The 18,370-nt window shown below is 29.2% G+C and overlaps 1 protein-coding gene and 2 pseudogenes across 1 annotated transcript in view; 1 reads left to right on the top strand and 2 right to left on the bottom strand.

Annotated features, from left to right (window-relative positions):
• Positions 1-18,370, bottom strand: part of LOC125838141 (signal recognition particle 14 kDa protein) — a 325,612-nt gene that overhangs the window by 256,401 nt on the left and 50,841 nt on the right. The window lies entirely within an intron of this gene.
• Positions 11,546-18,141, top strand: LOC125838131 (spermidine synthase 1-like; annotated as a pseudogene).
• On the bottom strand, positions 15,894-16,000 carry LOC125838280 (U6atac minor spliceosomal RNA; annotated as a pseudogene).

Below are 18,370 nucleotides of genomic sequence, written 5' to 3'. Positions count from 1 at the left end.
AAATTCTGAATGGTTAAAGAATGTGTAGATATTTTGTTTAAAAGTTTTGACTATTTGTTTTTTCCTAGATTGTTTTCTATAAGATAGAAGATGGAAAGAACTATAAGTCATTGCATAAGATGAATTCTTGGCAGTGAGTTGTGTCTCATAATCATGGGAGTGAAACCAAAACTGAATTAAACTGTTGTTTGAAACCTCCATGGTAGAACAAACACTGTGATGAAACAGATTGAACATCGTATTATACATAGCTGCATATAATTGTTCATTCTCATCTGAAAAATGTAAAACACAAGGGTAAAATGTCTACAGAAGATGTAAAGGAATAATTTTTCACAAGCATAAAATGACACATAATCTATCCATAAAAATATGTATAAAGATGTAAATGAATAAAAAAAATTCTAGAAAGTTGGAAAGATAACTAATTGAAACCCTAAACTACTGTAATTTCAATTGTCTTGAAACTCTAAAAGACTGATTCAAGTGTAACAATATGATTTATTTCAGTTTATATTATGCAATGTATTTGAGGTATGCATGATTTGCGATGACTAACGTTTGATAATATGTATCAAGGAAACATGACACAACCCTGGGAATGCACCAAATGCAAAGCAAATGTGCCAAAACTGAGAGGTGTCTCAGGGAAGATCATTGACCGGATTAACAATTCCAGAAAGTTAGATCCATCCAATCGATAAAATCATTGTTGGGTCTTTCACTTATGCAAATATTAATTTCTTGGATAATATTATTTCCTTGAAATTGGTATCAGAGTTTGTGTGTGATCCTTATAAAAATCTTGTGTGAGATCCAACACATATAGAAGAATATGAGTAGAGGTAATTATTCTTACCAATAGAGAAATAATAATAATTTTAGGAAGAAACAACAAAAATAATCAAAATTTCTAGAGACGTGACTGTTGACACACAATTTTGACCCTCCCCGATAATAATTAATTTTCGAGCTTCTCAATTTCGAAACGATTAAGAATAATTACTTTATAAAAGGTTAAATATTTTTTTAGGTAACTTTAAGTAATTTTAGTCGATTTTTATAGTATTTTATAATTATATATGTAATTAGTGTTTCTTAAATATTCGAAAATCATCTAAAAAAGATTCTATTTTAATTAAATCTTCAATTGAATTAATTGGGTTTAAAGTATATTCGTAATTTGGAGTTATTTAGCTTATTAGCTTAATTATTTTGGAAGTTTGTTTTATTAATTTGCTAACTTAGGTTGTGGTTTTAATTTTAAATTATTAGTTTATAATTAAGTTAATTAGTTGTCTTGTTAAGATTAAGAAGCTCATTAATTAATTAATATTAATTCGTTGTATTTAATCTTTAGTCGGATTCACTATTTGAGTTAAATTGGCTAAATTTTAAAGTTAAGTGGACTAAGTTTGCAATTCATTTGGTTATTATTCTAATTCAAATATAGCCACTTTTTGTCCATTTCTTGGATTAATTTTCAAGGCAAAATTTGGCCCAAAGCATTTCCAGCCCATTCTATGCATTACCTCCCTTAATTGTCAGCCCAACTCAGCCGATCCATTCCCAGATTCTCATTCCAACCAGCCCAAACAAATCAATACATACAACATTACGTTCCAACAACAGGAGCAGCCGACCGACCAGACCCATGTACTCTCGTCTTCTTCACGCACAAAGCGAAGCGAACCCAGAAACCAATCGCAAAATCGATACAACAGCAGCCCCAACGATCCCTCACGCGTGAACCACTTTAGCGAGTGAATCAATTCCAGCTCCAACATACACATGAGCAGTGCTGCGATTTTCCTTGTCTTCTTCTTCTTCTTCCCTTCCCTTTCAACAGTACTATCACAGCAGGACGCGTCCTACCCCTTTTTCCTCTTTCTGAATGAGGCGATTTTCAGCGAAAATGGTGTTTCCCTAGATTGGTGAAAGAGTTTTGGGAGTTTTGAATTTGAATTGGGCTTTGAATTTGGATTCGTCCGTTTTTTCCTCCCTTTTTCCGAACCCTAATTCATATTCTATATATGTTGCTTGTTATTTACTGTTAAAGAGGGGAAGGAATTATTTTTTAAAAAATAGTCAAAAAAGAGGATCGAAAAATATAGAACCAAGTTAGCTATAAAAAGATATACTACAAGTTTCCAGCGACATTTATTTTTATACAAATGTTGAGGATAGTTTCTCAAAATCGAAATTTTTCTTCAGCCTTTGTTCGCGCTCACTTTTGTTCACTTTGTCAAAATTGTTATGGTTTAAGGTTGGTTGTGGAAGGTTCTTCTCCAGCTCATTCTTGTTCCAATCGCTGCCCCGAAGAAGGTAACAATCTCAACCTTATCTTGCTTTGTTTCCTTCTTCTCGACTCTTATGTATCTCGATTGTTTATATATTTTTTTATGCTTAAATGTGAGCTGAATATCGGCATAGATCTCTCTTTAACTGTTGAGTCGCACTCGTGTCTGTGATGTTTCAAATTTGGTTAGTGATTTGCCTTCCATGGTTAATATTTCAAATGTTTTTTTTTGCTTTGTTCTCTGTTTTCAATTTGCTTGACAAAGGTTGGCTGTCCAAGTCATCTTCCCTATGGCCTTACCTTTCTTCCGTTATAGTTGTGATTAGTTTTGATGTTGTCCTAGTTGTTTGAAGTCCAGCATGTTTTGATTGAGTCTGGTCGTCATATTTATTTATTTTTTCTTTTAGTATTTTGGTGACCAAATTTTGTTATGGTTCTTTTATTCATCTTAGTTGGCTAAATGTTCGGTTATGAATACAAAAGAGCTTCGTAAGATTGATTGTGATTCTTGTTACATTAGCTCAAGTTCATTCCATGATTTTCTTAATTTAGAATAATCTAGTTCCTGCTTATTCAATAAAGCATTAGTCGGCATGAAATTTCCTTGGTATTATGTCTCTGTTTATTCGTTCTCGTATCATATGAGTTGATAGTACTTCTTTAAGTTCATTCTATTATTATCTTGAATTTTCTGTCGTGCTTATATATCGATCATTTTGTTCGGCACCTGCAATATTTTGATAGTATATTTTCATCATTTTGATTTATCTAGTCGAATTCATCAGATGACATATCCTACTGATTTTTCTTTTTTAGCTAAATTCAGTTTGTCTAACCTTTTCCCTTGTTTGTTTTTACTGTTAAGTGGCCATATAGAGAATTTATATTTTATCTACTGTGTTTATTTGCTTGTCAAAGTGTAGTGACTTTTTATTTGTAGGCCATAAACTGCCAAATATTTGTTATATTATTTGATTTAACTCCAATTTATTTTGCTTTGCTTGAAATCTCAATTGGATGCATTACTGTTTTTTCCTAAATTGATGAATCTTTGCTATCGTTTGGAACTACAGTTTCAAGTTGCTACATTTGATTACTAATCCTTATTTTATTTTTTTATTTTTTTTACTTTTGTTGCATATGATGCCATCCGGGTCAATTTCGAACTCTTCTCTTGCATTTTCTCGAGTTGATTTTCTGCTAGTCAACCTCATCATTGTTCGAGTGAAAGAGAAATCGAAATACAGGTTGCAGGAGCTAAAATGGGTTGTATGCATTTGGTATACAACTCCATACACAGGAAAATGGGCTAACATACAGTCCATATGCAGCAGTATACATTCAGTGTATACAAATGCTAAGGCAAAAGGGGCCAAAGCCCAAAAGATAATCTCAGTAGATTCAAGTGAAAAATGGGCCCAATGGCCAAGCAAAGTGACTGGCAGTGGATTAAATCTAAATGGGTCAAGCCTCATTTATGACATTTTAGAATTAGGACAGGATTTGGGCCAAAAGCCCATCAGATTGGAATTTGGGTAAAAAGCCTAAAATCAATATTTCCTCTCTCTTGTATCTATTTGTTATTATATTGACTAACCCACTATTTGAATTGGTCTAACTTAATTAATCCTCAAAAGATAGTCATTCTTTTATATATATTCAAAACTAAAAATATTTATAATTTTTATTTACTACTTAGCTTTATTTTTTTTGTCAATGCGACAAATTATTTTTCTTTAAAATGACCCCCCCCCCCTAGTTTATTTCCCCTTAAAAAGTAATAATGATAAAAATAATAATAATAATAATAATAAATAAATAAATAAGTTAAATAAATGAGTTATTTTACTTAGTTAAAATTTTAAAAAATTAGTCAAAGTCATTATGAGTTCTTTTACTTAATTAAGATTTTTAAAAAATTGGTTAAAGTCGTTATGAGTTCTTTAACTTAGTTAAGATTTCAAAAAAATTAGTTAAAGTCATTATGAGTTCTTTTACTTAGTTAAAATTTTAAAAATTAGTCAAATCACCGGTCAACCGCAAGTTAGCGGACATTCCGAGGGCCTAACACCTTCTCGGAATGTACATCGAACTCGAACCCATTTTTTTCAATTGATTTTATCTGTTTGAGTCTTTTGAAAACCCTAAGTTTTTTCTTGATTTTACTAAAATATTGAGTGGCGACTCTGTTCTTTTGGAAATTCGATTTCTCTTAAATCATAAGTTTAATCAATTTTTTGAAAACTTAGTCATTTTTCTTTTATTTATATTTTTCGAGTAAAACAGTGACAAATCAACAATTCAATGTCATAATTGTGAAAAATTTGGACATTATCAAAGAGAATGTTGGTTTAAAAAGTCTGAAAATAGAGAAGTGCATGCAAAATTGACAGAAAATTATAGACGTTATTATTTTCTAGCTCATAAATAGAAAAAAATAAAGGGAATGAATGATTTATAGATTCAAGCTGTAGCAATTATATGTCTGGGGATAAGGAATTATTTGTTGATCTAGATGAATCATTTAGAGCTACCGTAAGACTTGGTAATAACTCAAAAGTGCCTACTATTGGAATAGGAAAAATTCTAATTACTTCAATAAATGACTCTTCTCACTTTGTATCTGATGTTTATTATGTTCCAAGTCTTCATCATAATTTGTTGAGTTTAGGACAACTGACAGAAAAAGAATATGACTTGCGATTTAAGTATGGAATTACACTATTAGCGATGATAAATTAAGATTAATTGCAACGGTAAAAATGAATCAAAGTTGTTTGTGGCCTCTTAATCTCAACCGTGGAGATTTACCTTGCTTTAGTTTTGTTAAATCTAATGATACTTGATTGTGGCATCTACGCTTTGGGCATCTGAATTTTGGGAGTTTGAAATATCTTGCAAGAGATAAAATAGTTGATGGTTTGCCTTCCGTTGATTTTTCCTGATACAAAGTGTGAGTCTTGCATTTTGAAAAAGAAGTATAGAGAACCTTTTCAAAAAGGCAAAGCTTGGAGGGCTAATACACCATTGACGCTAATTCACTCAGACTTGTGTTCGGTTGAAGTTCTTTCCAATGGAGGTAGTAAATACCTTATTACTTTTATTGACGATTTCAGTCGAAAAATTTGGGTATATTTTTTGAAAAATAAATCTGATGCATGTGAAGTCTTAAAAATCTTTAAAGTTTATGTACAAAGACAAAATGGGTACTTCGTTAAGACTTAGAGAACTAATAGGGGTACTGAGTTTCTTGTTTGTGATGACTATTTGAAAAAGTGTGGCATTAAACATTAACTGACTGCTAGATATACTCCTCAACAAAATGATGTAGCTGAAAGAAAAAAATAGAACAATGATGAATATGGTGAGATCAATGATGCATTCCAAAAATATTTTCAAAGAATTCTAGGCAGAAGTTGTCTAATGTGCGATTTATGTTCTAAACAGATGTTCAACTCGATCCAATTTTGGAAAAACTCCACAAGAAGTTTGGATTGGTAAGAAATCAAATATCTCTGATCTAAAAGTGTTTGATTGTCTTGCTTATGCTCTTGTTCCTGGTGTTTTGAGAAAAAAATTAGATGATATGACAAAAAATGTATCTTTATTGACTACAGTCATGAGACAAAATGATACAAGTTATTTAATCCAGATACAGGAAAGATGATTATTAGTGGAGATGTAACTTTTGATGAATACAAATCTTGGAAATAGTCAAAGAATAATTACGAGTTGTCTAGGTCTGAACCAATAGTTTCAACTATGGAGGAAGAAAGTTCTTGAAGATATCAATAGGAACAAGTAGCTCATCATGTTCAAATAAACATCGATTCGTCCACAAGGAAATCGCCAACTACCAGCTCGTTTACAAGATTATATTGTTGAAAATAATAAAAATTTATCTAATGAAGATATTGTGAACTTTGCACTATTTGCCGATTGTGATCCAATTACTTTTGAGGAAGCTGCAAAAGATGATCATTGGATGAATGCAATGGATGAAGAAATTCATGATATTGAGAAAAATAATACTTGGGAGTTGACAGATTTGACGCCTTCAAAATAATAAATTGAAGTCAAGTGGATGTACAAAATCAAATACAAACCATCTGGAGAAGTAGACCGCTTTAAGGCAAGATTAGTTTTTAAAGGATACAAACATAAGGTATGTATTGATTATTTCGAGGTATTTGCTTATGTTGCTAGACTTGATACTATTCGAATGATTATTTCTCTTGCTGCAAATAATTGTTGGAATATACATCAAATGAATGTTAAATCTGCTTTCTTGAATGGTGTTCTTGAGGAAGAAGTGTATGTTGAGCAGCCTATGGGATATGTAAAAAATGGTTTAGAAAATAAAGTTTACAAGTTGAAGAAGACATTATATAGGTTGAAACAAGCTCTAAGAGCTTGGTATACTCGCATTGATTCTTAATTTATGGGACATGATTTTCATAGATGTCCTTGTGAGAATACACTATACATAAAAATCAATATTGATGGAGATATTCTCATTGTGTGCTTATACGTGGATGATATAATATGTACTGAAAATAATCCTAAATTAATTTATGTGTCTAGGGAGGCTATGATTAGCCAATTTGAGATGATCGATTTGGGATTAATGTCTTATTTTCTTGGCATTGAAGTTTCTCAGTTGAAAGATGGAATCTTTATACGCGAGTGATATTTTGAAAAGATTTAATATGGACAAAGCCAAACCAATTTTGACCCCTATTGAAGAGAAATTGAAGTTGAGCAAAGATGGAACTGGTGATTTAGTTAATGCTACATATTTTAGAAAATTGGTAGGGAGTTAAGATATTTGACTTCTACAAGGCCTGATATTACTTATGGAGTTGAATTAATTAGCAGATTTATGCGTCAATCTCACTTGCAAACCGCCAGGAGAATTTTGAAATATATTCAAGGTACACACTCTGATGACATATTTTATTCAAAGACTAATGATAGTAATACTGATAGTGATTGGGATGATGATATGATGCAAAGAAAAAGTACTTCTGGCTATGCATTTTATTTGGGATCTAGTGTATTTTCATGATCTTCAAAGAAATAACAAGTTGTTGCTTTATCAACTGCTGAAGCAAAGTATATATATGGCCGCAACAAGTAGTGCTACACACGCATTATGGTTGAGAAGGATGCTTGGATTTCTTCAACACAAGCAATATAGGCCTACAAAAATATTTTGTGATGGCAAGTCTGCAATTGCTTTAACAAGGAATCCAGTTTTTCATGGCCGTAGCAAACATATTGAAATCAAATGGCACTTCATTCGTGACTTGGTCCAAGATAGAGATAATGCTTGAATATTGCAAGACCGAAGAAAAGTTGCTGATATATTCACAAAGCCATTAAAATTGAAGTTATTCATAAAATTGAAGAAGATTCTAGGCATGGTCACATTTGAAGATCTTTATTTAAGGGAGGCTATTTAGGAAATAAACCAAGATTAGGATTTCTAAGTAATTTAGGATTCCTTACTAGTTTAGGATTTATTATTTATGGTATATTCTTATTTATGTTTAATTATGATTTGTTAGTTTTATAGGTTCCTAGTTCTAGTAGTATATTTTGGCTGTTAGTATTAGTATTATAAATAGGAGTGCCTTGTTACATATTTTCAATGTACAAAAATTACAAGAGTCATTGAGTTATTTAATAAAGCCTCCTACCTACTATTTGTAGATTAATAAGTTTCTTCTATAAAATCATTGTTAGGTCTTTCACTTGGGTAATATTATTTCCTTCAAACTCTACCCTATTATTGTCCTAGAACTCAATTTCTATGCACATAAAACTTCTACTGAATAATATAAAACTTCTACTCTACCATGGCAGCCAGAAGAAAACACTTACAGGTAATACCTTCTCCAGAAAACGATTTAAAGGCTGATTTCATTGTTGATTTGAATGCTTAACAGTGAGCCTAGAACAGTGATGCTCCTCCACAACAATAAGAGCCAGAACAGTGATTGATATGTATGGAATTGTTTTAATCCAAAAAGTGTTGAAACATTTAAATAGTACATAGTATTTAAATTAGTAATTGATGCCTATATTTTTCAAACGAATTTATCATAAATTTAATTTCCTAGTGACGTATCAACACAAAATTAATAAAATTAAAGAGGTAATTTGACTTGGTTCAAACTCAACTCAGCTCGGTTCGATACTATAAAAACGTATTGAACTCGATTCACCTCAGCTTGGCTTGCTATTGTAAAAAACACTATTGAACTCGACTGAACTCAACGCATAGGCCTCACACCTTGTTACCCGTACGTGTGGTTGTGGGGGTTAACACGATACTACGAAATTTTAAGATTTATTTTTCTACTCATATTTATCACTTAACTATATATAATTAAGTGATAGCGTGTATTTTTATTACTTTAATATACAAGGATTAAGGTTAACTTTTATTATGTTTTGGTGTAACACATATGGGTTAATATTTATCGCTCATATGCCCTTAGCTTCTTATAGCAGCAATTTTATTTTTATTTTTGTTGATTTTTTATTTAGTGTTCCGTATACATGTATTAAATTAAAGCAATCTAATTTAATTTAAAAAAACAGTTAAATTAACTTTTAAAAAGTGCAACATAGTAACAACGTAACTAAAATGGAATGGAGAAAATATAAAAAAAATAAGTTGAAAAAGGTCTCAAATATCTACCCAAAGAAGAAAATAATAAAGAACCAATAACATTGAAACCACAATAAATAAATAAATATATATATATATATACAGAGAGAGAGAGAGAAAAAGTGATCCATTGGCATTTATCTATTTTCTCCTTTTCTTAAAATATTTTTTCCTATTTTTCTTATTTATAATGTATTCTTATATATATAAAAAGAACTCAACAATCACTCATGCATTTAATTCTCTTAATTTTGTTTAGTATTCAGTTTTATTCTCTTAATTTTGTTTAGTATCTCATGTTGCAATGAAGAAGAAACTATCAGAAACTTAAATGGTGTAATAATGAGAAAAGAATTTAATGCAAAAATTAAGTGAAGAAAACCTAACTGAAAGATCTACGTGGGTTGATGTTAGAGTAGTCAAAAGGTTACCTTGGGCTTAATTACATGTGTTAAGGATTTTGTTTCTAATTAAATAGGGCTAATTGGCTATTTTTAATTATGGAAAAATCTTTTTGGCCAGAATTTGGTCAAAATGATATTTTAACTATGTTATTTTACCTTTTAAAACATTTTTATCCTTCTAACTTTAATATCTTTTAACTAAAAATAGAAAAAAGATTAGTTTATTTTAAAATATTCTGGCCAACTGGTCATTTAGCACTTCTCTTTAATTAATATGTCTTTTAAATTAGGGGAAAAAAGGCCAAAAATCCACCATAAATAAGTTACCTTCTAATTTCCAATTTAATCCACCATAAATAAGTTAAACTTATTGTGTATGATAATGGAGAACTTAAAAGACATTTGGAGAGTTACATATGACAAAACATTGATTTGAATTCTTTACTCCAAAATTATAGAAACTACCATTTGTGAAATTTACATCCACATGAAATCCATCTTACAATTTCATGCCCTTCTTTGGAAGATTTCCATTCGCGAAGAAATTCATAATAGCCTTTTTTTCTTTGAAGTTCAAAGTTTTTTCATGAAACACGTGACAATATGAATTTACTTGACAAATGCATAAATTCATATCAATTGAAATCTTATTCGGTCTTTCGAACATTTTTTCTCATATAAATTTACTTGACAAATGTCGGATCTCGCGTGATACAACTGATTTAATTTAGTCTATTATTTCGGTTGATATTTTTATTTTTTATCGTGAAAAAGTTTGAAGTAGATATTTGCAGAAGCACATTTGATGGATGACAATATGTTATTGAAGATTTCAGACTTCGATCCATTCAGCAAGTCAAACGGAGTTTCAATAAGGTATGACATTTAAGTTACAATTCATTTTATTATGCGAGATGGTTCATTTGATTATTTTTTTACGGGAAGAGGTAAAGGCAAAATGCAAAAGGCCACAGCTCACGAATTATTAGAGAATGTGTTGGGACGTTCTAAAATCAAGAATAATACTTATCTATTTTTCTCCATTATCTCTATTAATTATACTTGCATCAAAAGTAATAATATTATATTAATATTTTTAAAATTTCTTTATTAGAGTGTATTAGAAAAAATAATAATATTAATTTTGTGTATTGAAAGTACTAGTTTGGTATACTTTTTTTTAGCCTATGTATAATTAATACATTCTATTGTTTATTGAGATGTGTACTAATACAAAGAGTTTTTAACATATGCATTAGATTGGTCAATAAGATAATTACCTATCATCAAATCCCCATCTATTTCCCAAAGTTAATGAGTGTGGAGGGTAGTTCTATAAACCATTGTTTTTTAATAAAAATTCTACGATTTATTATTTTTAATGCATCAAACCAAATAGCGTATAGAAAATATTGTCACTATAATTCATCACTTTTTTTAAAAATAATTAAATAGCGGAGCTTGTAGCTCCTTTTATTCATTTCAAAGTTTATGACATCTTAAAATCAATATATATATATATATATATATAGGAAATTAAAAGGAGAAGAAGAAAATGTGATTTGATATTTTCTTTTTTAAAATGAAAAATGCACAGGTAGGAAATGAGAAAAGAAAACGCCGAAAAAGGAATATATTAAAAACAAAAGAATTTAAAGAGAAAATGGAAGGATAAAATAAGATAAAAGTGCATACAAAAATTTTCATTTTGCATTAGTATTAATTTGATTTTGATTTAAGTTTTATTATAATGATCAACATTTATGAACTATAATCTTTATTGGAACATTCCGAATTCTAAGTTTTAAAATTGAAATAATATATTAAAAGATAAAAACTATGAAATGGTATAAGAAATATTTTAAAATTATATCATTGTAAATATTTTTATGTATAAAATAAAATTTTAAAATTACATATATAATGTCGGGTTGATTTGGTCTCGGGTTGGTTTTTTTTAGTTAAAACCAAACCAACCCAAATATAGTCGGGTTTTTTTTTTCCAATACTAAACCAAACCACTAGTCAGATTTTTTGTTCGATTTGACTCGATTTACGATTTGATTTGATTTTCGATTCGGTTTTGTACAACCATATATATGAGAGTGCAAAGAGAAATATAGTCTATGCTATTTTATTAGTATTAGAAACAAGAAAAGAAAAATGGAAAAGGAATGTGTGAGTGTTGATAACAGCAATGGCAAAGAAATGGAATGTCTTTCAATTATTCCTGGTTGGTATTCAGATGTGAGCGACCTCTTTCCTGGTTAGCATTTCCATCTTTTCTATCACATCCGTTTCAATTATTTTATCGAATATATATTATTTTTAATCTGTATTAATAAGTATGATATGATTTTTGTACGTCAAGAGTTACGTCTTATTTATTTGTATTTAATAAAGGTCTGAATCTTAATCATTTATACCATTCAGACTTATTTATCACGCTTTAAAATAATCACGCGTCATTTTTTTTTTCTCTTTCGCTACAAATCTTCTTCCGAACGGGTAAGTTTTCATAATCTTTACAAGCATTTTTTTTTATATTAACAATTTTTTAGAGTGTATTGATGTTTATCAAGTACATTTTACCTCCGTCTCTTCTGTATCTACTACTATATATATATATATATATATATATATATAGTGGCGGGAGACAGATTTTTCATCCAGCGAAGTCAAAATAGATTGAGGCGACTACGAAAAAAACTAACCTTAACTTCGATATTTTCTCTCGCCCTTTCATGGCTCTTTTAACATTTCTTTCATTTTTCGTCTTGTACAATTGAGTTTTTAGAAAATATTTTGTTAATTTTTTTAACAAATCACTTGATTTGAAACACGTTTAGAAGATCAAAAAATACTTAAGGTGTGTTTGGTATGAAGGAAAATATTTTTCGGAAATTTTTTTCAATTTTCCCATGTTTCGTTGGGATAAATATTTTGGAATATGTTTTTCAAATCAACTCATTTTCCTAAAATTTAAGAAATATGACTTCCCTTCCAAAATTATGAAAAACGTTTTCCTAAACTCTTATCCAACTTCAAATTACAATTTTTTTAAAAATATTTTCAATTTTTATTTTTTCACCTTACCCCATCCCCTATACTCAACACCCCCCCCCCCCAAATCAGCCCCCTACAAGCACCCCACCCCCTCCAAAAAACGAATCTTAAGTTTGTTTTTAAAAAATATTTTCAACTTCAATTTTTTATTTTTTTTTACCCCCTCCCCCCTCCAAAAAAAAAGTTAAAAGTTTCTTTTTAAAAAATGTTTCCAATTATAATTTTTTATTTTTCACCCCACCCCAGCCCTACCCTCGACCCCCCCCCCCAAAAAAAAAAAAAAAATCTAGTAAAAATAAAAGATATTTTTTCAAAATATTTTTCATTCATAAATCAAACACTAAAAAATCTTTTTCGAAAAATACTTTCTACTCACCAACCAAACATGAGAAAATAAATCAAAAATCTACTTGTTTTTCAGAAAGACATTTTTCATGAAAAACATTTTCCTTTCTACCAAACACACCCTTAAAGGACATGGAGGGACTATAAATTTGTTTCTTCATAAAAATGAAATTTTCATAATTTTTATTCAATGTATGGAAGCACAAATTTTTTCATTGAAAATTTTCAATCTTTTCGTAAATATCTATAGTAATATTTAGTCTTAATAAAATTGTTAAATTTGTGAAGACGTCCAAAGTGAAGGAAGTTTTTTTATTTTATTGTTTTTACAAATTTGTCCTATCTTTCAAAACTTAGTTCTAACACTAAATAATATAAAATATTTTAAATAGTGATAAAATTCATATCTATGTTTTCGATGTCCAAAATGATTATTATGTTATATAATAAGAAAGAGTTAAATTTTTATCATGACTCATAATTCATTATAAAACCTTATTATCTTGGGAAACATTGTGTAGAGAAAATAAAACAAAGAAGACAAAAATAAGTGAGAGAGTTTAGTTATGATTGTAACGCGTGGGTAATAATCATACATGTACTAATATTTATGTCGAGGAGTTCATTTTAACCTTGTATATGTAGTGTAATTTTTTCATCAAGATGGTCTTGGATGGGAAGAACCATTATACAATACTATTTGTTAGTATATTTTGTGGAAATTGTTAGCTACATACAAATAAGAGAATTACATTAAAGTCATCAAAAAAAAAATAGGATTTCTTTAATTTTTTAAAACTAACTAGAATATATGTTAGGCATTGATAATGTGAAACATTCTTTATTGTATTTGATAAGTTGGGTAATTTTCTTTTTTTATGAATAAATATGTTTATGTTGAATTCTTTAAAGAAATCATGTTATAATAATTTTTGTACTGATATATAATTTTATTTGGATATCATTTAATTTAATTTTTTAATCAAAATATAAATATTTAAAATATTTTATTTTTATTTTTTTGACAAAATGAATTTTTTATAATATTTAATTGATATAAATGTTTGATTTCATATGTATATATAGTAAACAATCAGTCTTAAATTTTTAATTATTCAGATGTGTATTCAGATCTCAACATCTAGATTTTAATATTAAGATTCTTATTCAAATTCAGACATCTGAATCTTAATGGAAAGTTGGAAACAAATAAAAAAAAAAAAATTATTTTAACTAAATGATGGATAATTGATTTTTGCATTGGTGAATAAAAACTGTTAGTACATGGAGAAATCATGTCAATTAAGATAGAAAATATATTATTCAAGGGAAAGTCAAAGTACCAGGATATTATGATCTTTCAGGTAATACTACTTTTTACCATAATTTTAATTATGTAATTAATTAATTATTCATCAATTAATTAATATTATTGTGGCAGTCATTAACTCGTGGAAAAGTGATAGCTCTGGATGGGATAATTCAACATTCAGAGAGAGATGTATGTGCTTATGTTGAAATGCCTGTCCATCTCCTACTTGGTTCTATTCCTAACCCAAAGAAGGTACTTTTTTTTTTTTTTAATTTCTCTTCCGCGGTTCGATATTTATATTAAAGTTCGACTATATTTGATATTTTTCAGGTTCTGATTATTGGAGGAGGAACATGGGTTTTACCTTGAGGGAAGTCTTACGTTATTCATCTGTTGAGAAAATTGATTTGGTCGAGATTGATGACATTATTATTGATGTAAGTATTTTTACTTATAGACTTAATCAGAGGCAGAGCAAGGATTAAAAGTTTGGGAGTTCTAAATTTTTTTTACCCACAAGTCTAGCGTGAAAAACATTTCCACGGTCCCTTCCTTACCTCTGAACCGTCAATCAATCTTTTTAGGGGTTCACAAGTTAATATACATATACATTTATTTAAATTTTTAGTACAAATATAAAATCTACGAAAAAGTTATTGAGTTCGTCCGAACCCACGAACATCTACCTAGCTCCGCCTCTGGACTTAATTAGTTTGGACTTTTAATTTTTTGTTCCTAATTATTATTTTTCAATAAACTATAGGGTTTCAAGGAAATATCTTCCTGAAATAGCTAAGGGATACGAGGATCCAGGTGCAACACTTTATATAGAAGATGGTATACTCCTAACAACATTTTTTATTATTATTAAAGATGATTAATTAAATATGTATTACCACTCAAATAATTTAATTAGAATTAATAATATTTAGGGTGAAAAATATGTATTAATAACTTTTTGATACATATTTTCTATAATAATATTTGTAGGAAATGCATTTGTGAAGAACGCTGCTCCGGGAACATATGATGTCATTATAGTAGATTGTTCTGATCCTTATGGTAATTTCGAGAGACATAAATTTATACTCCCTCTGTCCCTAATTACTTGTCCACTTTTGAATTGACACACCTATTAAGAAAAATAATTATTGATATAGTGAGTTTACCATTTATCCTTATTAATTATGAAGTGGGTGAATTAAAAATTTAAGATTTTCAAAAAGTTCTACCTTTTTCAAAGTAATTAATTGTGGGTGTAATAGGTAAAAAAAATTGTCCTTTCTTAATTTGTCAAAATGGACAAGTAATTAGGGACAACTATAAAAGAAAAAATGGACAAGTAATTAGGGACAAGGGGAGTATTTTGTATATATATATCACAAGTTATTCCTTAAAGGAATGAGTTTGATTGCTAAGGACGAAAATTAAAGACCAGAATAAATCGTAAAATTAAAAATGCATGTGTGGATGCAGGCAATGGCGGAGCCACCTTATCATTTTGGGGTTCATCTGAACCCCCTTCCGCAGAAAATTATATTATATTTACATGGTTAAAATAATTTTTTAGGTATATATAGTAGATGTTGAACCCCTTCGGCTACTTCGTGTGTCTATTTCTTCAAATTTTGAACCCCCTTATCAAAAATTCTGACTCCAACACGAAATGCAGGATCATCAAAGTGTTTCTTTGAAAAGCCTTTCTTAGAGGCAGCTTCAAAAGCCTTAAGGCCATGAGGAGTTTACATAACCCAAGGTCAAAGTGCATGGATTTTCTTGGATTTTATCAAAAAACTTGTTGAAAATTGCAACAAATTCTTCAAAGGCTCTGTCAACTATGCATGGACTAATGTTCCTTCCTTCCCAAGGTAATCTTCTCTCCTATCCTATTATTATTATTACTCCCTCCGTCCACAATTGTTTGGCAGGTATACTAAAAATAGATGTCCAAAATTAATTGTCAATTTAAACAATCAAGAAATAATTAGTCACTTTTTTCCAATTCTGCCCTTAATGATTGTGTAGTTCAATTGAAAAGTTATGTGGACTTTTGGTATTCTTGATATAGTAGGGTTATATTAGTCAAATTACACCTTGTATTAAATTTTCCTTGAGGGATGTGCATGACCTTACCCTGACAAACAATTGTGGACGGAGGGAGTATTATTATTCCATTCGTTTTATATTAGTTAATCACAGTGACGGATTTAGGATTTAGAGTATGTGGATGCCAAATAGACTCATCGATTAAATTAACTTTATATTTGATTAAATTATTTGTCTTTTCAATATATATGATAAATCAATCAATAAAATATAAATAATAAGATGGAAATTTATGTATTACATATATTACAAATCCACACTCGACACTAAAAGCATGAAGTTAACAAATTTAAGACTTTCAATAATACTTACTAATATTATAAATATTCATCATTCATTTACAATTGTCCTCGGCGAGTTTTCATATTCTGAAAATGATCGATAATGACATCATTACTAACATTTATAAATATATCACGCTTTATGTAACACACTAGATAATCATTTAAATATTGATTACCAATGCTAATCCAGCTTGATCACTTTTTATTTTTATCTATAGACATCAAGATAATTAATGAAAAAATATGCTTAATAGCATAAGACATGTGAAAAAATTTCGTTAGAATAGATACATAGTAATTAATGACTCTTGGAAAAAGAAACTTTTGGAACTTTTAAATTTGTTTAGGAAACGAGCATTAATTATAGGGGGGAAATGGAAAAAATTTAATTTTATCTTGATATAATAAGTGATCAACTAGATTAATTTAGGACATATATTTCTAATGAGGTAATCAACTGCTCCCTATCTTCGTTCAACAATAGTTGTTTACTATACTATTTTGGGATGTCCAACAATATTTGTCCACTTTATGAAATCAATGGATAATTTTATATTTAGTTTCTATTTTACCATCATCATTAATTATAGTCATTTCCCTATTACATTTTTCAAGATATTGTGTTTACTATATACAAACGGTGATATAGTAAAATTATCCTTCTATTTATAGTTTCTTAAGAATTGTGTAAAATCAATAGTAGACAAATATTATTCAACAAAGGTAGTAATATGGGACGGAGGGAGTATTGTTGTTGTTGATAAAGATAGCATATTTCTTTTAAAGAATAGATGATTTTATAGTAGCGAAAAGGTCAGGTTGAATCAGACGATCAATTTATCAAAAATGAAATTATATGGGATAAGGTGAGAGTGGTCTCTATTGCTGACAAGATGAATGAAGCGAAATTGAGACGGTTCGGATATGTGAAATGGAGTTGTGTGGATGCACATGCACCCATAAGAAGGTATGAAATGTTGGCTACAATAAAAGTTAGGACGGGTAGAAGTAAGCCGAAAAAGAACTAGGAACAAATTATTAGATAAAATATGCCATAACTTTTGTTTATTGAGGATATAACCCTATAAAGGAGTATAAAAAAGTCAAGGAATTGGATAGAAGTTTAGTAGATAGCCGAGAATTGTAACATTTCATGTGGGGAAGGCACAAGGCCATCCTCCCTCCTTATTCGTAATCATATTTAGAAATCACTTTTTTATTCGATATTTATTAATATTTATTGATATATGTGCTTTGTACCTTTTTTTCTCTCTTATTTCCTTATAATCGTGCTTCGAATTATACAAACAATAATTCTAATATATAATACTTGCAGTGGGGCTATTGGTTTTGTTATTTGCTCTACTGAAGGGCCTCCACTTGATTTCATAAATCCTGTAAACAAAGTTGATGTAGATATCATCTCTACAAATTCTGAATCACCTTTGAAGTACTATAACTCAAAGGTACTATACATTTTTTTCCTTTTGAATTAAAATTTTAAATTTATAATTATCTCAAGTTCATATATATATATATATAATCTTCTAATAATACTACTTTATTTTTTAATTGATTAACAGGTTCATGCTGCTGCTTTTGCTTTGCCAACTTTTGCTGAAAAGGTGCTTTACCCTAAAAAGTGATTCTTATTGGAAGATGTAGGAATTTCAAGTATCTTTTTGATGTTTCAATAAAATTGATAGGCCATGTTCAATTGCAAATTTAATTTTCTTGTAATAAATGGTTAATGCATTAATAGCAAGGGTGAACGTTTGGGCTGTTCGAATCGAATATATGAAAATTTCGATTTTCGAATTTGAAGAAATTATCATTGATGTATTTTTATGTTTGTGTCCTTAATGTTGAACATGA

Source organism: Solanum verrucosum, unplaced genomic scaffold (assembly GCF_900185275.1).
Source record: "Solanum verrucosum unplaced genomic scaffold, falcon-dt-bn FXZP01000079.1, whole genome shotgun sequence".
Taxonomy (NCBI): domain Eukaryota; kingdom Viridiplantae; phylum Streptophyta; class Magnoliopsida; order Solanales; family Solanaceae; genus Solanum; species Solanum verrucosum.
Note: the sequence above shows the minus strand (reverse complement) of the source record. Positions and strands in the feature narration are given on the sequence as shown.